The 24,853-nt window shown below is 41.0% G+C and overlaps 1 protein-coding gene and 1 long non-coding RNA gene across 28 annotated transcripts in view; both read left to right on the forward strand.

Annotated features, from left to right (window-relative positions):
• The window catches only part of LOC146395382 (uncharacterized), a 7,959-nt gene extending 5,392 nt beyond the window's left edge, over positions 1-2,567 (forward strand). Inside the window, exon 2 of the long non-coding RNA XR_014832618.1 lies at positions 1-2,567. This exon is cut by the window's left edge and continues 769 nt beyond it. This is a non-coding gene — a long non-coding RNA (uncharacterized LOC146395382).
• The window catches only part of TSHZ2 (teashirt zinc finger homeobox 2), a 1,034,366-nt gene that overhangs the window by 615,496 nt on the left and 394,017 nt on the right, over positions 1-24,853 (forward strand).

Below are 24,853 nucleotides of genomic sequence, written 5' to 3' on the forward strand. Positions count from 1 at the left end.
GCTGAATAAATCCACATTTGGGTTGTTCTTGATCTGTCCTATGGAAGGCCCTGGAGAGGTATGTGGTATTAATATTTCTGGAGTGACTATGACAGTTTGAAGTCAAGTGTAGAACAAACCTTTGTGCCTCTGCTCCCTCCCTCCAAATACTAGTATCTGATTTCTGATTTCTTTCCGGCTATTCTCTGGCTATATTTTCCTTCCTGGCTGTTGTGCTTGGTGATCTTCTTACCTTTTCTCATCTGCTTTGAGAACTCTCTGAAATTAACGATTGGCTAAGCACATTGGACCAATGGCATTTTACCTGTCTTTCCTATGTACCTAAGAATTACTCAAGAGTGGAAGTGTGGCCGCAAAGTTTTTCAACTTTAACAAACAGAACAGGGTAAATTAGACTATATTTAATGGTTAGATAACTCTTGATTTTTTTTTCTTTCTTTACACATACATGCATTCAACATATTTTCAACCTGTTCAGTTGCCACTTAATTCACTTAAAATCTAGTGTTTGTAAATTTGCTTCAAAAAAAAAGTTATAAAACTGTGTTCCACATCATAAAAAGTGTGTCAACTGACATGTTCCAAAACCAAGCCACAGAAGTCTACTTAACACATATTGTGAAAAAAATTTTTCATCCATTCTGAAAATTATTTATATCACTGTTGCAATAGTAGTCATTCAACAGTTTAAAAAAAGAGACATAGAAAAATAGATATAAATTTGTATAGCCATTCTAAAAGACATCTCCATATACTTTTAAAGAACTTGCAACAGGCGCTCGAGCTCAAGCTCATGGTTCATATGTGCTCGGCATGGACTTAAATGATGGATTTAGCCTGGGCCCTAGTCAGTAGGGAGTAGTGGGGACGAGGAATGCTACCAGCACCAGCCCTTCTGATGTGGACAGTGGCCACTCAGCTCCAGCCTGTAGTCACCATGTAGGCACACATCATCCAGACTGCTGGCTCTTCCAGGTTCCAAAAGGATTCACAAGTCTAAATTTCAGCGTACATTGTTTTAAGTCAGTGCTGGTTAAATAAAACACATGCAGCGCATGATTTCAAGCTGGGAACTGCCATTTTGTGACCTCAAATTAGAGATTTATGCCATCCTTTATTCTTATTTTATCGGGCACAGATCTATAAATAGCATTACTCTAATACGAAGAAGTCATACTGGCTAGCAGAGACAAAGTGTTATGTTTTATTTGGTTTTGACTCCAGCATGGACCAAAAAGAAAAATAGGATATTTCTCAGTGAATTGAGTGGGAGTTAGGATTGTAAGAGCAGAAAATAAAAGAATGGGTACTTATATACACCTATTTATACAGAGCTTAAATGTTGTTCATTTATTCACTCAATACATACTTGAGCACCTACTAAGTGCCAGGTCCTGGAAACGCATTAGTGAACTAAGCTGATGGTACCCTCATGGTACTTGTGAACAGATAGTTAATTCAGTAATTCTTTAATTGCTATTGTGATTGATGTATAAGGAAGAGTAAAGGCTACTGTGAGCATGTCTAACAGACTACGGGGGGTTGAAAAAGGCTTCTCAGAGGAGGTGACATTTCACCTGGTGCGTGGAGGCTGATGCGGAGTTGACTAGACTGAAGAGGCCTGATGGGAGTGAGGAAATTCTAGCCAAGAGGACATTAGGTGAAAAGGTCCTGGGGTAGGAGAGTGCAGGGTGCTTGGAGGGACCAGAGGGAGGAGAGCATGACTGGAACACATAAAAAGGAAAGAATGGCAGGAAGAGGGTGTCGAGAAATCCCCCTGGACCTCAAGGACACATAGAGGTGTTTGGTCTTTTGTTAAAAGTGTCCTTGTAGCATAGTGCCTGAGCTCTGATGAATTTAAAAGGAAGGAAGAAAGAGAGGGGTATGGTATAGGTATAGGACTTCCAAAACGAGAAGCAGGAAGTCATGGAAAATGTGTTAGATAATTTCTTGGTGGCAACATTGTCATAAAATAATTAGTTACCATCCTGAGGAATGTGCTGGGAGATAGAGGATGATGACAGAGTCATCTAGGGAAATGAAAGGAAATTGTGTGTGTGTGTGTGTTTATATTGTCTCTGTGTATGTATGTAGATGTGTGCTTACACACACAAATGACATATCCACATATCTGGTGGAGTATTTGCAAAGTGTGAGCATGACATGGTTAATGATTATTATCCAAATTAGGTTTGGAGAGGAAAATCAAAATAATTAAAAAATAATAAAAGGATACAACACAGCAAATTCACTGGCTGTGTTTCTATCTTCCTTATACTCACAAAACTAATTTATATCATCATTATAAATTAAGTGTGAGAGTGTCCACTTTATCCAGCCTATTTGTGAAGAAAAAAGCATCTTGCATCTCACACCAAGAAACCAATTCCATTGAATTATGCGGAGGTTAATACTGATATTCAAGGCTAAATGATTAGCTTCAATCAATACATTATTATCCTTGAATGTAGAATTGAGAATGAAACCACAATTTATAATTTTGAGCATGGTTTTCTTAATGATATAAACAGTGTGTTTATTCTTTATGAAGAAAAGGAGAGAGAAAAGGAGAGAGGAAGAGAGCAGACACGCTGGTTAGAGAGAACTGAGAGAAGGAAAGTACAGGCATTTCTTCAGGAATATAGTTAATTGGGTAATTGGGGATCGGGTGTCACTTGAACTTAAGCCTGTGGTTAATTCATGGCTTATTCTTCAGGAATGACATGGGCAGGGCAGTTATTGGAATAATGAATTGCTCACTTGTCCTGGGCAAATAGAAAATTCCCCTGGTTGAATAAAATTGTGGGAGGAGGCATTTGATAGGCTTATTATAGCTTAAGAGTCTGAGAGAATGCTGTTCCTCTGACAGTCAGAAGTGAGAACTTTGGGGTACTACATATTTTCAGCAAAGGGGGGACGTTAACAAATAATTCTCATGAATGAGTCATTTTTAAAAAGGCAATTGACACTTGCTACTTAAAGCATTTTCAAAACGAATGTCGGAAACAGAGCTTTGTGTCACAATTTTCATTCAAAGTAGGGGCTGAAATGATAACAAGGAATTTAAAGAGTTTTAGAGAAAAAAAAAAAAAGTAGCCAGTATAAAGACCAAGTGAAGCAGGTGTGACAGGGATCAGTTATTCGTGTTGTACAATAAGGAGAGAGAAACAGTCGTGTAAATTTTCAATGATATTATTTTTCTTTGAAAAGTTTTAGGAGATAGACTCAACGGAGAGAGACTTTCCCAGCCAAAAACTTTTGTCCAACTTCAGGCTTTTAGGATATCTTGTGAGGGCAAATTTCTATGTTATTTCAATGACAAAGGTCAGGCCCGTGGACCAGTCACTGAAGACCCAAGGTTATTTCCATCCATGTAGGCCTCCTTCTGTGCAAAATTCCGGAATCAGGAGCTCTGAGGACTTTTTCGTTTGTTCTATTTTGTTTGAGTTTTTGGTGTCACTGTTGCGACTCTGTGGACCTTAGGACTTTGGGATGTGTGTCTGTCCTCGCCATCACCGTCTCTGCTGACTCTCCTGGTCTTGGAGAGGTTTAACAAAAGGCTCTCACCCAGGAGTCTACACCCACTCCCATTCCTGCCTCCTGCTTCTAAGCAGATGTGCTCCGTCTTCATCCACAAAACAAGTCATTCAACAACTATGACCATGAGCCAGATGCTGCAGTTATTTGGGTGGAGCCGGAGAATTTGAATTCTTAACTGTCTGCCACATTGCATCACACAGCAGCATGAGAAGACTGATTTTTGAGCATTTCCCCATTTGATGGAATCATAACCTCCCCCATGCACCCACAATTCTCCATGTCTAAGCACACACTTATGATGGAAGCATAGCGAAGCAAAATCAGCCCGCCCACAGCACGGGTAACTCTGAGGGGAAAATGTGACTTTACTGTCCAGTGGTTAGAACCAGCTGGCTGCAAGTTCCTCTGGTCAGATTCCATGTGCCCGGCCTCCGACCTTTAGGAGGGAGGTCAGTGGTCTTCTTTTGCTTGGCCAACAGAGTTGGAAACAAAACAGAACAACATAAAACACTGACGTGCTGAGTTATGACAAACCAAGACACATGTCACAAGGGGGAAAATGACAGCTTTACTGCTGCGGTGATTATAAAAACAACGCAAATTAACCACCAATATGGTTATGTAAGTAGAATAAAACAACTTTATTGCATTGTAAATTAAAGACCGTGAATATATTTTAAGAGTGTCAGACCTGAGAAGCTAAAGATTTCCCTCAAATTGCCACTAATTGATATCCTTCCAATTTTATTAGTCTTATTTTCCAACCAACTGAAAGCTTAAACTACAGTTATTTTCCCCTCTAGAAAACTTTTGTTTTGTAGGGTTGGACATTTTCCCTATTTATATTCTTTGTAAGATTTATTTAGCATAATAAGACAGTCACATTTAAGACTTAATCAAACCTGGCCATTTAAACAGAAATACTTACGAACAATAACATCAATAAAATCAAAAAGTAAATGTCATATTTGATGTTTTGTTCAAACAGCTTTTTTGTTAGTGTGTCTTAAAGTCTCAGGAAAATACATTGATAAAGCTTAGCCTGAATTTTGCTGTATAAAATTCTTTGTGTGCTGTGTTTTAAGTTGTCGAGCTAGGCAAAGCCATCAGGAATAGGTGTTCAGGCAGCGCACTGTGCATGGCTACCGCTTATCAGAAGCTACAGGTTAAATCCTGAGCATCCTCTTTTGATTCCAACTTCAAATATTGCGGCATTAGCTGAAAATCTCACTGCTAATACCAAAGGCAAATTGTTGAATACTTTTGTTTCCAGTGAAACGATAGCCAGATAGATCAACTCCGAGTTTTAAATAAAATAGGACCAACACTACTCATTCGTCCAATCAAACATGATTATATTACTTATAAAAACCTAGGACCCTATTGTATGCTGTATAATACCAATAGTCCCAAACTAGCAGAATCATGTAATTTTGCACCAGGGAAAATGTATTAACAAAACACATTTCTGAAGACGAAATTCCTGAATATCAGATGGAATGGAGTGTGTAAAAAAACTAGTGTAGGAATATAGTAGGATCTCAAGAAATATTTGTTTAATGGTCAGTTGAAGAAACAGATGGCTAAATAGCCATATATTACATTTGAATATGAAAATTGATCTGAGTTTCCCATGGTCAGTGTTAAGAGCAGTAAGTTCCCCATGGTTAGTGTTAAGAGTAGTTTACTTTGAACTGGGAAAACCAGGCAACCCCACAGCTGCTTCTTGAAGTTGTATCTTTTGGCCAAAGGGTGGATGGCTCATCCTTTTCGGGTTACTCTAAAGTCAGTTCCCCATTGCATTACTGATAGATATTTCGTTCTGTACCTGATGTTATTCTATACACTTGACAAAACAAAGTTGAGGCAGGTACAAATATTACCACATTACAGGCAAGAAAATTAAAGCATAGAGAGGATGAAAAATAAGGCATCACAGCTAGTAAGTGGTGTGACTGGAACTCAGCCCAGAAGTTTCAGTTCTGAAGCCAGCAATCGTGACCACGACACTATGGTCCGGGACTGTGCAGAGACCTGCTAGGCATAGATTTTATTTTAATGTAAAATATTTGAGGATGAACAGCCCTCTAATGTATCAGTGCTACCCAGGACTGACAAGTAGACCTGCCTCCTAATTATCAGTGGGGTCACTTTGATACTCAGGAGGCATCTCCAGGTCAATTTGTATGACCCTTAATCACCTCCCATGACTTACCATTCCTCTCTCTCTCCCCCTCTTTCCAGTCAGCCAATCAATCACCTTTCTTCAGCTCTTTACTCATAGATATCTTCTGACTCCTTGCTACTCAGAGTGTGGTCTGCAGACCAGCATCATCAGTATCATGTGTGTTTGTAAGAAATGCAGATTCCCAGGCCATTCCCAAACCTAATGAGTCAGAGTTTTCCCCTTAACGAGATCTGCATGCAATTCAAACATGCATTAAATTTTGAGAAGCATGGGTCTGATACCTGTCCCCCAGACCCCCGGGCAGCTAGTGTAGAACATTTCCTTGGTTTGGGAAGGTTCGCGTCTCCATTCCACTCTAGGACTTACTTGTTTTCTTCAAGGAGCCCCTTTTATGGTCCTAAACACATGCACGTGCACACACACACACACACACACACACACACACACACACACACACACACACGCCCTTTTGGGGAAGGCGAGTTCTTCCACTTGCTCATGCCTCCGTCCTGCCCTGGCCCTCCCCGGCTTCTCTTTCTGCCCAGCCCACCTCCCATCCCCAGCTGAGACCACTCCTCTTTACAGCAGTAGGTCCCACTCTTGGAGATTTCAAAGAACAGTAACATGGTTAGGAAAGTAACTCCAGGTTGCTTTCTTTTTTATTTTGCCAAATAAAAGCATTAAAATGCAACAAGAAAACAAGCCACAATTAACTATAATTATTCATAATCTCAGAATAAAGGATAGGATATTTAATTGAATAATTGACAGAAAAATTGACATTTTTTTTTGTTTTTTCTTGTTTCGCCACAGCCTGATTAGAAGAAAAGTTATTAAACAGCCTCACAGACTAATATTTATGTATCACTTCAAATTTTGTAACCCTTGTCCTGAAAATGTTGGTGGGTGGGGTCCAGACCTATCTCTCTCTCTCCTTTGGTCACCTATTCCAAGAAAGCTTTTATTATCCAAATTGAGACAAGAGAAGTGACTTCCTAACAATTACTTCCCAATATGCCGTACTCGTTAATGAAAGTTGGCTATTTCCTGTATGAAAATGTCACATTCATGTTTGCCCTTAATAGTTTTTGAGATCAAGCATTTTTATCTCATTTTATCACACCAATGAAAAGGCAGCCAGTTTTATAAAGAGGAGCTACACAGAGGAAAAAGTACTGAAGTATGCAAAAGGACAGAAGCCTGGAAGTTCAGCTGTTTGCTGGATGAACAGGAAGCCGTTCTTAGTTACATCAACTTAACAAATATTTGGAAGAATGTTGACCATGACCTCCAGACTCCATGAGAGTCCCCATCACCCACTTATTAATATTTTCCCTCTCACTTGCAGTGCAGTCAGGAGAACCACATCTGTTTGTTCACTGTGAGATTCTCCTCAGGACCTAACACAAAAATGGTAAAGATTAATTGCAGTAATTCATAGTAAGAGGTGCTAAGCACAGAGTAAGCATAAAAAATAATTAAACTTATTTAATTATCAATGATAGCTTCTCATTACCTTTGTGATTAAAAACAACAACTCCGGAGTTCCCGTCGTGGCGCAGTGGTTAACGAATCCGACTAGGAACCATGAGGTTGCGGGTTCGGTCCCCACCCTTGCTCAGTGGGTTAAGGATCCGGCGTTGCCGTGAGCTGTGGTGTAGGTTGCAGACGCGGCTCGGATCCGTGTTGCTGTGGCTCTGGCGTAGGCCGGTGGCTGCAGCTCCGATTGGACCCCTAGCCTGGGAACCTCCATATGCCGTGGGAGCGGCCCAAAGAAATAACAAAAAACAAACAAAAACAAACAAACAAAAAAAAACCCAACAACTCCTTTGCTCTGCTTTCAGGCCCTGTATTCATTCATTCAAGCAGTGTTTATGACACACCTACTGTGTGCCAAGTACTGTCAAATTCATTGGGGTAAAAAAAAAAAAAATGAAAACACAAGACAACATTGCTTCCTGGCATGGGGCTTACTGTCTATTCCCTCCCTCGGGGATGGGAGGGGATAAAAGGAGGAACTTGTGTGTATTAGCCCAGCTGCTATAGCAAAGTACCATAGGCTGGGTGGCTTAAACACAGACGTTTAGGCTGGAAGTCCAAGATCAGAGTGCCAGCATGGCTGGGATGCTGGTGAAGGCTCTCTTCCTGATTTCCTGACATAGTGGAGGGAGAGAGAGAGAGACAGAGAGACAGAGAGACTGAGAATGCAAGCTCTCTCTTCTTAAAAGGGCACCAACCCCTTTCATAAGGGTTCCACTCTCAGAATCTAATAACCTCCCAAAGGCCCCACCTCCAAATTATCCCACTTAGGACTTCAGCATATGAATTTTGAGAACACATTTCAGTTCATAGCAGCATTTGAATGACTCAACAAGAACCCTGCATATGGAAAAGGTGCAAAAATTCATTACCTCGCCATCCATTGATCAAGCATTAATTACTAATCAGGAAAACTGCATTGGAATTTGGAGACACTGTGGTGAACTGATGATTTCAGATTCCTGCCACTCATAGGTTTTTTATGCAGGACTCTCTGTCCTGTGTCAAATTCCATCCTCCCATCTCCTCCTGATTAAAACTCCATTTTTCCTTCCTCCAAAGAAAAGCTCCTCCTTTTCTTTTTCATTTTAGAAAATGTGTCCACAGCATTTGTATCTATCTCTGTGTTAGCATTTATGATAATCTGTATTTTTCTTCTTTCTTTTTCTTTTTGCTTACAAGTTGGTATCCCAATAGACTGAGAGCCTCTCAAGGTCAGGGACAGGAATTTAATTGCTTCTGTATCTTACCAAATTCTGTACCCCTCCCCCTCCCCTAAATCCCACTCCCTAGAACATGGCCTTGCACAGAACGGATCCTCTGTTAATACATGCGGAATGAATGGATACATTTTGTAATGTCACTCGTGTGTTTAAAACCCCCAGTGGCTTCCCACACTGCACTTAAAGCCTGATTCTTTACCTGACCTGTCCCCTACTCACTTCCACACTTTGCCAGCATCGGATGTCACTGCCGCCTCCCTCCCCAGCCACCCTCCCCCCCCCCACAGGCTGTACAGCAATCTCTCTCTCTTTCTTTACTTTTCCAAAAACAGCCGATTTGTCTCACCTTCCTAGCCTTTGTGTCTGTTCTCACCTTCATTTCCGATGCTCTTTCCCTGGTTCTTCTCCTGGCCTAGCTTCCTCTCAGCATTTTCACTGTTGCTTCCTCCAGGAAGCCCTTCCTGACCAATTAATCGAACTGGCCTTGTAGTCATCTTCTTTCAGCCTTTTAGGCTGAATTTTCTTCATAGCATTTCTGGTGTGAAATCATCTTATTTTACATAAATAGATCTTTCTCTTGTTTTTACAAGAACAGTAGATCTTAACTGGGGGTGCAGTCTTTCCCTCCCAGGGGAGGTTTGGCAGTGCCTGGGGTATTTTTGGTTGTCACAACAACTAAAGAGGCCAGGGATGCTGCTAAACATTCTGCAATGCACATTATAGCCCCCCCCCCCCAGGGCAAAGCATTATCTGGGCCATGATCAATACCACCAAGATGGGAACCTCTGGGCGAGACCATGCCCTATGAGGCCACGGCTGACTTCGATCTTGGTTTCTGCTATGCTCTCCTGTCTCCAGTAGGTTCTGGTACGGAGCACTGCAGTTGTTTGTGGTACGGATAAGTAAAGTGATGTATTAAAAATATAGGGGAGAAATGTGACACAAGGACCTCTCCCTTATTGTTTTTGAATAAAGGGATTCTGAACTCAATGTCAGGTGATTAGACATTCTCCAGTACAATGATTCTGTTAATTTGTGAGTGATCATGCTGCTGGAACAGGGTGGGAAGGTGAGAATTGGTGAGGGGGGCTGCTTCTCTCATTTCTATCATTAAGATGCGGTGACCTGCACATTGCCAAGCGCCCCCCACCAGTCCCCCCAGTTCAAGGGACTCAAAGTAAGGATAGCAGCCATTTCTGTTATGACACGAGCATTTTTCAAAGGTTTTTTTTTTTTTCCCCCAGGAAGGGAAGAATAAAAAAAATAATGAAAAGCTTGATTTAATGATAAATAATCATGTTCTGGCTCTGACATTAAAGGGTATCATTGTCTCAGCTCAGCGATGTAAATCATCATCATGGACGAAGCCTGTAAAAGTAACATGGAATTTAAAAACGGAAAATGTGAGGACCTCGCAGGATGACTGCGAAAATCATCCGTTTATTATCGAGGTGTGCTTAATAGTCTGCTGCCTGATGAAGAATCATTTGCTAACCCGGAGGAATGGCTCGTTTTCCAATTCAATCACTCAGGCAAGCACTGCCCAAGACTTCTCTTGCTTCCTCCCACCTTCCTCCACCCTGATCCCGACTTCTTTTGTCACTGTCTAGAGAGAGTCTATCACAGCCATAACTTCCATTAAAGCATCCACTAAGCACTTTCGGAGGGACAGGTAGGTTCACCATGAGCTGGTGCAGTTAGCAACAAATCAGCCTTTAATTGGCGAGAATGACTCATTTGAAAGGGATTATTAGCCCAATGTTAATTGATTAGTGGAACTAAAGCAATTAAAGTGAACAGAGCCTTACCCTTCCTCCACCCGTCCACAGCACAGGCATCCTTCCACCATGTGGCTCGCCCCTCTTCTAGCATTTATGGTCCACAGAAAAATGGTTTTCCTCTTTATGGTTTCCAGACTTCTGTGAGAGGCTTTGGAATCAAGAAATGACCATTAAAGAACTGGAAAAAAAGACAACCTACTACTTTATGTGGCTGTATCTGACTGTATCAGCTAGGTTATGCTGCTGTAACAAGCAACTCCCAAGTCACAGTGACTTAGCACGTCAAAACTTTACTTTTGGCTCATGCTACATACTGAATTGAGGATGGTGGGCTGCACAGGTTCAATGCCCATGAAGCTGACCCTGCATGATAAATAACCCCCAAAACACAGCAGAAACGTGGGTTTTTTGCTCATGCTGTATATCAGATGTGAATTCGGGGTAGCAGGCTCTGCTCATCATTATCACCAAATTCTAAGGAGACCAGGAACTTGTCTCCTACCGTGAACTTGGAGGAAGAGAAGAACCGAAATGATGGTGAGCCACCCTGCCTATTACCCTAATGCCTAACGCTCTCTACAGTGAGACAGCACTAGTTATCATCACCACCCCAATGATTGATGTCACTGTTGAGGCCATGTGCCAAGATCTGTGCATATCCGCAGTATGTGTGTTATCTCCCTTAGATTTTCACAGCTCTGTAGAGGGCACTATCACGCCTCATTTCTGAAATGACACAGAGTTATTAAGCAACTTGCCCAATATCAGACCTAGTAAATCACAGAGCTGGATTTGAACTCAAGTTTTCCTAACTCTCCCGCTCACACTCCCACTACACTCTGCTAGTCTTGTTGAACGAATTGCTTTCTGTCTTCCCACTTAGGATATCTGGAAGTAGAGTGGATGTAAGGCTGGTGTTTCCCAATTCCCAACATTTAGGTAGCACATGAGCCAAAATTTTTCTTGAATAGTTACATACTTGTTGTAATGTGTATTCAAAAAAGATATAACTAACATGGCCAAATCATGACTTCATGGATATTAGTGCTTAAACTGAAGCTTACATAAATATCTAAGTTTAAAAATAGTCAACTTTTAAAATTAGGTAAAATCTAAGATGAATACTCCACAAACACAAGAAAAATGTGAGTGTAGTACATAATTAAGGGAGATTTGAAAGTACAGCTTTTTTTCATGTAGTGAGTCAATAAAACAGCCTAATGTTTACTAAGACTCTTCATGGGCTGGAGAATCCTCAAACATGACCTGCTTGGGGAGGTGCCTGTCATCCTCCTTCTAACCCATCCCCACCCCCGTGGTTAAGAACGTCCTCCTGGCTTTAAGAATATCTTGCATAGTTGAGGGCAGATCATATTGCCTACTGGTTATATAACATGCCTGTCTTCCCCATTAGACTTCTCATGGGTTTTGTCGATCTTGCTATTTCCAATTCCTGGCCCAGGTAGATATTTTTAAATAAAATCACAGACCTTTTAAATAAAATCACAGTAGTCTGCAATCTCATGAGAGATAAGCATTGTATCAGTAGTATTCTGCTGTAAGTAGTAAATAACAGATCTGATTCACATTGGCTTATACGGCATTTGCAAGTTCTTTTAACCGAAAAACTCAAAGGTATAACATACTTCAGGGAAGACTTGATCTAGCAGTTCAACACCTTTTTTTCTGTCTCCCAAAGCTACCTTCGCATGTGGCCCTAAGATGGTGGTTAGAAGGCCCAAGGTCTCAGCCTCCTCATTCATATGCAACAGGGAAGAAAAAAATGTTTATTTTCCCATCTTTGTCAGTAGTTGTGTGTGTAATCACTGTGATGAGAGCACCTCCCTTCATATGCCAAGTTCCCAAACCAATCTCACTTTTTGGGGACATGTAGAGAGCTGATGGGCTTAGTCTGGGTCACCTGCTCTGTGGCTGGACCTGAAGTGGGGTCTGGGCTCTCAGGACCCTGGGGCCTCTAGCGAAACAAGGAGCTAGTGTCGGGGGAGGAAGGCTGGTGGAAGGCGGCCAGCAAATAGTCACTTCAGGCAGATAAGAAGAAGCATGAGTCTGACTCCAGTGAATGGGAAGCATTTTGTAACGATTATTTAACACCCCCGTGTCACCTTGAAAGTGATTTCTTTGTCTTTTTCCCACCACAGGCTACCACTGCCTTTAAATCAGGTTACCTAAAAGAACAGGAGAGAACGTTATGGCACCTTTCCTTATGCTGCACTTCCCTTCTACAGAGCTTTGTGTTTGTACTACACTCTCTGGCCCCCTTTCATAGTTTCACTTTGCTGACAACAAAGATCACGAAAAAGCCTAATTCAAGGCCCAACTCTTAGGGTCTCAACCCTACACAGAATTCTGTTTTGTTTCACCTTGTTAAAAACATCTTCCCCAATTTATCTTTCAATTTATTTTTCTGGGTGTTCTTCCAATTTAAAACTATGTTGGGATTATTTTTAGATCCTCGTCATTAGTGCTGGGAGACTGTTTTCAAACAGATTTATTCTTTTCTCTCATTTGTTCAATATTTGATTCCTTATGTAAAGTGCTTTTCTCCTCTCAAGTTTTGTTTGTACAAATCTAAATATTGGGAGAAAAATGGGGGAAAAGATCAACTCTCTCTACTTGCCTTGAATTAGGCTAGAAACACAGACACGAGCTCAAACCCCAGGACATGTGATCTCAGGCAGGTAGCTCAAGCCTCTGTGCCTCAGTTTTCTCATCTGGAAATAGGAGATTATATCAATCTCTACCTCGTGGGATAAGTGTGAGAATTAAATAATGCTGTACAGCACCGTGTACAGGGCACGGACAGAGGAAGCACTGCAAAATCATTTGTTATTATTGTGAGTGATACAACTACTGGAATCAACCATTGTTTTCAACACATATATCCCTCCTCCCCTCCCCTTCCCTCTCCTTCCTTTCCCTTTCCTTCTCTGCCCCTTCCTTGTCTCTCTTCCTCTAATGCTGTGGTATCGCACTGGGATTGAATAGGGGCAGAAGGAAGATTTTTGGACAGTAATTGAACTGTTTGGGGTTTTTCAGTGGGGAGCGTGGAGGCATTTAAGCAGTCAGTGTGCTAGCATCACCTGGAAGCTTGTTAGAAATTCATACCCTCAAGCCCCACCCAGACTACATCAAAAATTATGAAGGTGGAGGCAGATCTGCAGGCGAGCACTGCCAGTGATTCTGATGTCTACACCAGTTTAAGTGAAAGTCAAGTCATACCTCTGTTGACATTGAATGTGGTTGTGTTTTGCCTTCTTTCTTCAGTTTTTCCCTCCTTACTTAATTCCAGGTCAACCTAGTTAGAATTGAATTTTTTCCCTCTTGCAATGGGGAGAAAAAGCATCTTTTCCAATAGTTCTTCCTTATGATTAAGATGCATCTCCACTTTCCATTTTTTAAAAGCCCACTAAGGAGTGAAGTGTAGCTGGCCTTTGGCCATGTCAGCAGGAGCTCTTCAGGAGGCCACGTAACGTCTTGGTGGAGAAGAGTCTTGCCTTGATTACTGATGGCAGGCTAACCTGACTCTCTCCAACTAAGCTGGGTGCTAGGCAGGTAGAGAGGACGTCTGGTAACAGTTATGTAGGCAGATGGCAAGTAAAATTTAGAAACAAAGTTTCATTGAAGTATCCTGGGATCTGAGAATGTTTCCAATATTTCTCTTCTCCCTTCTTCCAAAAAGAATGTGACATGGCATTCAATAAAAAAAAACAGAAATAAAATAAAAGTATGAAAGTAAGGGGGAGGAAACAAGAGGCTCACCATGAAGGGACAGGTCAGTTGTACCAGAAAACCTCAGCTAAGAAGACCTACTTCGACTGAGCCCTGAATGACTCTCAGAGGCTCCTGGCTGCAAAGGCAATAAGAGAAACATGATGAACCACAGAGCCCCCATTCTCTAATAAGAAAGCAGGCACATTCATCAGGAAAGACAAACTAGTTCCTAGCACTAGACTCTAAGAGAAATTTATCGTGGAGGACCTTACATAAGGTACATGAGTATGTATATTTAACACAGATCTCCAGTGTTAGCCATGGGATTTATCTGCCTTTTAGGGAAGTAAATTTCAGAACTCAGCAGGTTGACAGTGTCTCTTCAAATTTACAGTGTCAATGTGCAGTAAAGTAGCTGCTTCCTATACCTCGCTTTACTGGACCGTCTATCAATATTTGATCAAATTGGGCCAAAGTTTCAAACTGCCCTTAAATTATACCCAGAGAAAGTGCTTGTACATGCAGAATGCCTGAGTGGGCTTCAAAATTGAGTCCTTGTGAGCTGGAAAGCATCTTTTAAAAATATATCTACACCATTTTCTCTAGTCCCCATCCTTCCTTGGAATACTTATAATGTAAATCTGTCTGCAAAATCCATAGTTGCTCATAAAAATGCCAGGCACATTGGCTCCTTGCACATACAGACACCCAGGTTTTTGATGCAAAATTGTGTGCCTCATTGTACATGCATCTAAATGTACACACATCTAACAGGAATAATGTTATTCACAGAATACACGTTTGAGTAAATGAAGAGTTGCTTTGAGTGAGCCTCAAGGATCAATTGAGATGATAAAATGCCATCTTTGCCTATATCGTCATTCTTTGTGTGGATTAATTACATGAGTCGGTCCAGTGGCTTTATTACCATGGAGATGCATTATTTGTTATTGTTTGCCTTCATCTAAACTTGGTTTCCAGGGCTCTGTTGGAATATGTACCTCTGTACTCCTCTGAATGCCCCCCAACTACTCTCATTCCATCCAAAAGTGAATTCTTACCACCTGGGAATGTTTCTCCTCCACCCTAAAACACTCTGTTCCATATTCTTCAAATCTCAGGACAGGAGCCTTGCTCTAATTGTAAAACAGTCTCGTCAATGGAGGTACTGCTACGTGGGTGTGTTGTTTTTCCTGCATATGTAAGAACCTTTGAGTGTCTGATAGGAAGCACTCAGGTTGGTGTTCATGACCCTTTGAGCTTGCTTACTGCCCTTACAGAGACTTTAACCCAGTGGAAAATTAACAGATACTTCAGCTGGAGGCAGACTTTTATCCAAATAGTGTTCCTCTGAATTGTTAAGTTTTATGGTCTCAATATAAGCCTCAGGGTTCATTTGATATCTTGAATATTAATCAAATAGTTTTTGTAATTTACATTTTTAGCCTTTACGTAGTGGTACATTATATTCAGAAAATTAGATGTTTTATGGGTTGGAAGTGATGACAGTGCCATTAACCTGAAGCTATCCTAGTTCAAGTTTTAGTTGCAGCATTATGGTTTGTCTTGTTTTTGTTTGTTTGTTTGTTTTCAGTAGTTATTAAGCTGTCATGATTCAAATGTCTTTTTAGTTCTGTAGAGTTAAAAACAACAATAGCAAAAGCAGGTGAAGTGAATATTTAATATATAACTAAACCTGTGGGAAACAGGAATATCAAGGAATTTTCTTCTCTCTGGGGTTCACGAATACTTTGGAAATTTTCTGCTGTTAATGAAGAGGTAAATGGTCCACTCAGAAACTCGCACATTGGTGAGCAATCTGTGACGGTCCGTGTGGGGAATCTGATGAGGGTATTTTCCTGAGTGCCCTCTGTTTGCACCATCAGTGTTAAATGTCTGTCAGCCTTTCCATTGTAGTCACTGTTTTTCTGGGACTTATTACTCAGCTCTGAAAACTGGCTCTAGGCTACAAATTGCCATAAAGGGGAGACCATTTGTTTTTTTTGTTTTTTTGTTTTTTTCTTACTGAAGTCGTGTGGGTGGGAAGGAGAGGGAATTCATTCCATTCTCTTATTTTTTTGAGTGAAAAAAATATGGCTGTAGTTATAACCAGCGCATACAGTTTGACATTTTACCAAAGTAAATAAATACATCGATAATCATCTTAAAACTGTTGGATGATGGAGACGGGTGATTGTTGCAGGTTAGGCCAAAATTCATGTTTTTAGGGGAAGCCAAATCATATGCTCTGTTTTTAATCTGGCTTTTCCTTATTTGTGTTTAAGAGAAGTTTCTTTCATTGGATAAACTTTTATTTTGGCCTCAGAATCAGGCATATGTGATAACAAGATACATAAAAACGTGGTAACTAGACCCTGACCTCAAAGAGCTCGTGGTCTAGGTGGGAAAAAGGGCATTAAACCAGTGGTCTTCCTAACATTTTGTGCCTTGTAGGTGACTTTTAAACATGTAACTCTAGAATATGTATATTATACATTTATCACATGCATGTACTGCTGGACAGTTTTTTAAATGTGCTTCATTAAAATACATATAAAATGGGAGTTTTCTTGTGGCACAGCAGGTTAAGGATCTGGCAATGTCATGACAGTGGCTTGGGTCACTGCTGTGGCATGGGTTTAATTCCAGGAAGTTACCATGGGTGCAGCCAAAAAAAAAAAAGTACAAAGTGGAGATTTAAAAAGATTGAGATATAAATAATATATAGCAGTATGCATAAATGTGTAATTTTAAAATATTTTTATATTTATAAATTTTTGTATCTGTACAAAATTATATATATATATATATATATATATATATATATATTATCCTACTTAAAATATTTCCTTAAAACTCTGGCTCTTATTTTTAAAAATTTTATAGCAGGAGCAAACTGATTGAATATGGTTTGTGATTTTTGAGGATCTTGTTTATCACTTCATGATACATTGATTCAAATATCTGGTTGTAAATTTTGTCCTTGTTATTTAGTTTAAATGACTCTCGTAGGTAAGATACATAGAGATGCATGGATCCAAATGGATTCAGCTTAGGTGATAGCATCTACGTGCCTAGGCACATCTGAGCTGCCCTGCCTGGAGTGAAGGGTCACATCAATGCATCATCTCAACAAACCTTCCCTCCCCTTGAGAATAGGGTCACTCACCTGAGAGATGACACCTGCACAACTGGAATGAGTCAGGGCACCCATGTCAATGTATGTTTTCTTATTTTAAGATAAAAATTATTAATTTCTACACAAAAGCAAATAGAAATGAATATAAATTTAGTTCATATATATTTTTCCTGTATTAAAATGGATCCTCTTTTGGATCCTCCCCAAGAAGACTAATGGATTCCCTCCAGCACGCAGGAGGCAGTAATGTCATAGCTTCTTGTTTACAGGTGTCCTGTGTGCCCTGTTCTTTATCACCTTTTTCTCTCTAAGCAGGACATCACTTCCTGCCCTGAATCAGTGAAATCATCGCTTTCTCCTCCCAGCGCACACAGAGGTTGCTTGAATCCGCAGTGTCCCTGACCACAACCATAATTGGAACCCGTTTGAGATCAAGTTTGCAAGGAGGTTAAAATGGGTTTTCATTGTGCCCACTCTCCCATTACCTGTCTCATGTTCTCCATAACACCACTTCACACCCCAACACCTGTAGCCCCAATATTCCTACAGATATAAGGATCCCTAAGCATCCTCTCATAATCTTCATTTATTTATTTATTTTTGCCTTTTGTCCTTTTAGGGCCGCACCCGTGGCATATGGAGGTTCCCAGGGTCGGGGTGGAATCGGAGCTGTACCCATCAGCCTACGCCAGAGCCATAGCAACGCCAGATCTGAGCTGCATCTGTGACCTACACCACAGCCACAGCAACGCTGGATCCTGAACCCACTGAGCGAGGCCAGGGATCGAACCAGAAACCTCATGGTTCCTAACCGGATTTGTTTCTGCTGCACCACGACGGGAACTCTCTCTCATATTCTTTAAATATAATAGTAATAATAGAAAGACAAGCCAATGAAACTTCTGTTGTTCTTACGTCAAGAAAATAAGTCAAATTTATTGTGGCACACTTAGAAAATTCAGACAAGCGAGGAAGGAAAAGTTAACTATTATATTCACACATAACATGCCGTTAACATTTTATAGTTTTGCCTTTCTGTACATTTTTAAGCTTCCTTCAAACCAAAGCACAGCTATACTTAAAATATGTACTATTTTGTAATATCCTTCCCTGGTTCATTATATATCCTCTAGATCCGTTCACATTTCCAAATAGGACTGTAGAACCTCATTTCGAATGATAGAATCACATTTCATTGAATAGATATGGTCTAAATCTATTAAATTAACCCCTTATTGTTGGATATTTAGGTCATTTCCAACTTTTTCACTATCAAAACCACTAATAAAAATTTTTAATTCTCATTTTAAAAATTATAGCTACGTATTTGAACACATCTAAAATTATTTTCCTAGGATAAGTTCTAAAAGGTAAAATCATTGTTTCTGGGTTGACATGTAGTTTTCATACTTATTTTAAATATTCGCATGTATGTGTGTATGCTTTCATGTGTACACACACATATCTATAGATATCCATATATGCGTGAAATGAAGTAGCATCAACTAATACATACAGTTTTTCCCTAGATGCGGTTTTAATATGTGTACCTTATGATAGCTTATCTAATCTTGGCGGTTGAGAAAAAAACAATATTTTTCAGCAAAAGTGATGGCTGGCCACACTTGTGAAGCCTGAGTAACAGCTAGTGGGAGAAAGAGGGATCGTGAAAGGGGAGAGAAGGTCCCAGGTGGCAGGTGTGACACATGTAAAGATTTGGAAGGTGTGAAAATGTGTGGGGCTCAAGGGACCTGCAGATAATTTGAATTGACTGGCGTGCCAGTAGAGAGGGAGGTAAAGGTGGAAAATGAGAGGAGAGACCAAAGGGGCTTGAAGCTCACGGTATGGACTTTGTACTTTGCAAACAGCATAGGGGGGACCACTGAAGGTTTTATTTAAGTAGAAGAGCGAGTGGTCAGATTTCTAAAAAAGAAAGATCACCGTGGTCACGACATCAACACTCGAGTTGGGTGACACAAGGCTCCCGCCAGGAGAAAAGCGAGTCAGTCATCCAGGTGAGAGGGGACTGTGGTTGATGTGGAGCGAGTGGCAGGAGACAGGGGCCACAGAGCAGTCTGGCAGGCCATCCGCGAGCTTTTTTCTGCCTTGGGCTCAATTGGAAGGTTTGCCCGGGAGAGGTGGGTGATGAGTAACAGATGGGGGCAGTCGCTCACGTGTGTAGGGTAAATCCCGGAAGGGCTGCGAGCCTTGTGTCCATGACGCAAACCAAGCTCTTTGAACGTACCACCACATCTTTGTTCACCTGGGTGGTTCAAGCGGCCACGCCAGGCAATGCTGAGCATACCGGAGCTTCCTCCCGAGACTCAGCTGCTCTGGGAAACACATCCCATCTCTCGCCGTCTTGAAACCGTCTCGTCTCCTTATTTCAGTTAAGAGGACGCCGTGCAGGCAGCAGAACCCCATGGTGGAACCCTGTCAGCAGTGCTTGATGACTCACTGAAGCTGCATGTGGGGGACTTATTTTCTCAACCTGGAAATTGCAACTTTCAGACAGGAGGTGAAAGATGAATTAGGTTTTTTTGGTTGTTTTTTGTTTGTTTGTTTGTTTCCTCATTGGTTAGTTGCTTTTATTCGGTGTCACGTATTTGGGCTGAGAGGGTGCATTGAGATCTTAGACCTACTGTAGAAACTGGGGCAAGTATTTTAGTGGTTGCCACGTAGCCTTTCCGACTGAGAGATATGCTGGATGCAGGATGCATATTTTTCACACTGTGTGTGTTCCAGGCAGGACTTCGTGGTGAGTGAAATGGGTCCCTCCATCTTCTAGGGCTGGGTCATTACCTCCAGTGCCTAAAGAGCCCAGCCAAGTAACACCAGGGAATAAACAGGGAGGCATAATATAATGGTGACATGGTAAGGCTGTCCTGAACTGAACAGTTCTTGACTTCTTACAGAGGCATCTGTAAAAGTGTGAGTACATGGAGTTCCCGTTGTGGCGCAATGGTTAACGAATCCAACTAGGAACCATGAGGTTGCAGGTTCGATCCCTGGCCTTGCTCAGTGGGTTAAGGATCCAGCGTTGCTGTGAGCTGTGGTGTAGGTTGCAGACGAGGCTTGGATCCCACATTGCTGTGGCTGTGGCATGGGCCAGCGGCTGCAGCTCTGATTAGACCCCTAGCCTGGGAACCTCCATATGCCACAGGAAGCAGCCCTAGAAAAGGCAAAAACACACACACACACACACACAAAAGTGAGTACAGTGCTGCTAGATCTCACAAATTTTTTTAGCTCATGCAAAAATATTTTTAAAAATTGGAATCTCACGAAAGGTTGTGTGTTAAGATACAGCACAAATTATCAAGTACACTCATAGAGTGAATACCTCTGAGCCCACCCTTCAATCTAGTAGAATAGATTAAACTTACAGATACTGTTAAGTTCTTGTCTGATTCCCCCCAGTTCTATGTACCCCAGCATCTGTAGCAGCTGCTAACTTGCATTGGGTGTTTATAATTCACCTGCTTTCCTTTACAGTTTTACCATCTGGGTATATCTCCCAAATCAACATATTATGTGACTTGTTGCACAAGTTCAAGAAGGCATGGACAAAAATATTTGTAGTAACATTATTTGTATTATCCAAAAAACTAGCAACATCCAAATGTCTATTACTAGGAGAATGTAAAAATAAATTCTGTCTTATTCATGCACTAGAATACCATACAGGCATGAAGCTGAATAAACCACAGCTCTGGGAATCATATGGGCATATCTTAGTAACAAAAGTAAGCTGTAGGCTATAATATGATAATATTTTCTTCTAAAGTTCAGAGTGAAAGAAGCTTTCATTTTTCTTAAGGAATTCTGGAAAGTAGGAGTCATTGTGATACATGCCAATTTTTTTTTTTTAATGTTGGAAACTAATTTATTGCACTTAAAAATGACTATGTATGCCAAACAAAATGTGTCTTTGGATGAAGTTCTTCCTGGGAGCTCTTTGCTTCTGACCTATGCTCTGAGGCCTTAGATCAACTCTTGTGTTGTCATCGTTATGGGGCAAGAGGTCAGAACTGTCTTGCTTTGGTATCTTTTCAGACCTGTGGGTCTGGAGGGATTCTAAACTAAAGGCTACAGAATAATAAGGATGAGATAACTGTGAGAGCCAGGCCATTCAAAGTGAAGATTCTTACTCAGGAGGCCAACAATTGGAGATTAAACACATCAGGATTCAAGAAGCAGTCAATAGCAGGTCACACAGCAGGTGAGCTATAAGTCAGGTTGGTGACTCCAGTAATATGTTAGGGATTTTGCCCAGCGCCTGCACACTGTGCTCTCAGGAGAGAGCATGATGTTAGAAATTAATATTTGTAAAACACTCATTGTGCTCCAGTTACCTGTTAACACCTCATTTAAATCTCATGACCACTGTGTAAGGCGATAGCTTCATTGATATTGACATCAGTCCCTTCTCCCCAACGAGGACACGAAGGCGCAGAGACAGCAAATGGCTTCCCAAAGCTACACCACCTGCAAGTGGCGCGGTTAGAATTTGGACTCCAGCAGTCTGCCTCAAAGTTCTGGTTCTTAACCACGATGCTGCACCGCCTTCCTATCCTCCCTCTGAGTGGCTGAGTTTGGGTGAAGATGGATCCACAGTAAATTTACAGATGACACCATGCTTAAGGTTTTCAGTTTCACTGAAAGCAGAGCATTGACTTAAGAAAATCGACCCAGGCCATGTCTAGCAGGAAATTCACAGTTTTATCTTTCAAAGAGAAAATTCTAACTCAGTGGGCCAAGAAGCCAAGATCAAACATAGCAGTCATCAGCAAGAGTTGACAGAAGGTTTTCTGGGCTTCTGGTCAATCTTTTATTCTCATGGCCCTTTACCATCAGCTCCATCAACTTTAATTTGATAAAGGTATTTTTAAATGGGTCACAGTATATGAAAAATTTTTCTCTCATGTTATTGCTTTTCTGAAATAAAAATCCCTTTGTTTATTCTGTCTGTAAGAGGAATATACAACATAGGTTGTGAAGCATAAGAAAGAGATTTAAAATTACCCACAGATATCACCACTGTGAATGTTTGAACTATGCCTTTTCAAAAGCTTTTTCCAAATAGACATGTATAATATAGAAAATACAGTTACATAGAGGATGGTATAATGCAATAGAGTTTTATAATCTGGTTTTCCCTTGATAGTTATGGTGAGTATCTTTTTGTATCAATATGTAAAGATGCACATTAGAAATTTAAGTGAGTATAAGTTTTCCATTGTATGGAAGTACCCTGTTTATGTAATATTTACTTAACCCTATTGCTGGACATGTGGTTTTTTTGTTGTTGTGTTGTTTTTTTTTTTTTTTTTTTTTTGTCTTTTTGCCTTTTCTTGGGCTGCTTCTGCGGCATATGGAGGTTCCCAGGCTAGGGGTTGAATCACAGCTGTAGCCGCCAGCCTACGCCAGAGCCACAGCAACGCAGGATCCGAGCTGCATCTGTGACCCACACCACAGCTCACGGCAACGCCGGATCCCCAACCTACTGAGCAAGGCCAGGGATCGAACCCGAAACCCCATGGTTCCTAGTCGGATTTGCCAACCACTGAGCCACGACAGGAACTCCATGGACATGTGGATTTTTTAAAAAACATTTTCCTATTCTAAATAACACCAAGATGAACATCCTTGTATTCATACCCTTGCACACCTGTCTGCTTATCTTCTTGAGAGTGAATCCTGGAAGTGTAATTGCCTGTTTTAAGACTTTTGATACATAGTGCCAAATCATCCCAGAAGGGAACATTGATTAGCTAGCGCATAAAGGGCGCACTCACAAGGATTTACTATTCACTAGCTTTGAAAGAGGTATCGCAGACTGTCACATTTGGGCCTAGAGGTCCCCTCTGATGTAAATCAAAAACATTTGAGTTAGCAACGTTCAGCCTTGTCAGTCACCCACAAATTAGAAGAGGCCTTCCCTGTCTTTGTCAATAACAACAACAACAAAAAAAGGAAAAATTACCCCCAAATGGCATAAAAATTAGGAATCAGACAAGTAGTCACCAAAAGAAAATAAGTGAGACAGCAGTGAAAGAATTTCGGATGGGAGTGGACTTCATCAGGTGAACCTGAATTATTTGGGTTTAGAGAGCAAGGCTCATAGTTGCCAATTCTGACGTGCATGAGCTCAGAGCAGGCTCTTGCCACATCCGAGGAACTGAAACACCTGTAGGGTTGAGATGATCCTCTCCTTAAAGGGGAATTGTGATCTTCATCCGTGGCTAGATGGTAATTTACTTAAGTCTTAAAATCTTGCCCTGACACTCTGTATATTTTTCTCTGTGAAAATATGTCATCTCTGAATTTTGCATTCTGCAGCACCCCACGGGAGCACAGGGACGAGAACGTGTTGTGCAAAAGAAGCAAGGGTTTGGAAGAGTCTATGCATCACCCTCATTTCTGAGAACAGCCTCAATTGTAGAAAAGCAGATGCGATTAGTAAAACACACAGACACACACAAATTCAAAATGTGTGACTTTAACCTTTATGGGTCCCTCAAAGAAGAGGATAGAGTTATAGGTCTGATCTGTACAAGCTGGCCTTTCTAGAAACGTGTGTGGCTTCCTTTTTTCTGCTCTGATCTATCCACTCTGTGCATCTTTTGACAAATTCCTCCAAGAGGAAACAAAGCATCCTCAGCAGGCTAAAGTCCAAAAAATGTCAAATTCTCAACAACATTACTGTGTGTCTCTATTTAACATTAGAGCGGATGGCTTTTTGACAGGTTTATAGCTGACGAGTTCTATAGCCAGTCATGCAGGACAATTATGTTTGAGCTAATTTGATGAATCAACTTGATGTTCTCCCATGGTCCCCGTGGCCTTCATGAGCGTATGTGCTCAATTTTCTGCTGGAGGTCAAAAATAAGCTTTGAAATTTGGCTAATCCCATCACATCCGCAGGACCCGTCTGGTGGAATAATCTTTGGACATAAACTCTTGACTGATGCCCAAAATAGGAAGAACCACTTGGTAATATCATTAGAACCATCCTTGAGGCTCTCCGCCGGTTCTGAGATTGGGTTCCAGAGGCCAGCTATTGCCTTGGGAGCCCTTGAATAATTTTGTGGTGAGGGAAGCAAAGAGTTCGTTCTGGAAGCATTCGGGGGTCAGGCCCTGGGGAAAAATTATTTCTTATTGTTGGATTCAGTTTGATAGGGATTTGTGAGAACTGATGAGGAGGCGTAGAGATTTCCTGAGTTACTTTTCCACACGTCCTGCGTATTTTTTCCAACTCCCTGCTTCCCGGAGACCCGCTAGCAGAGTCGTTCAGGGCCTGGGCTTGGGACTAAGAGTGTCTGGGTGTAAATCCTGACTCTGCTACAAGTCTTTTCATTGAGCAACTCGGAGCCAGTCACTTAATTCCTCTGTGACTTGTCTTGTTCTGGGAATGAGGGTAATAATTCATATTTCACAAGGACGTGCTGGACTTACATGTAACTATACCTACAAAGGGACATAAATAGTGCCTGGTATATAGTAGTAAATTTTCAGATATTGAAAACTATTGGCTGTGCACTAGTAATTGTTAAGAACATCCCAGAAAGTTATACAACTTGATTAACCCAAATAAATGAAGTAAACATTACAATTTGCATTGACAGCTGATATTATTTCTTCTAAAATATTAGCAGAAAGGATATTTCGTCATCCAGTGGTAAAACTGATTTCCCAAACCAAGAATATT

Source organism: Sus scrofa, chromosome 17, assembly GCF_054392235.1.
Source record: "Sus scrofa isolate SSC_HxYL_T2T_F1_AM1 chromosome 17, Sscrofa_HxYL_maternal_Yorkshire_Landrace_v2.0, whole genome shotgun sequence".
NCBI classification, from domain to species: domain Eukaryota; kingdom Metazoa; phylum Chordata; class Mammalia; order Artiodactyla; family Suidae; genus Sus; species Sus scrofa.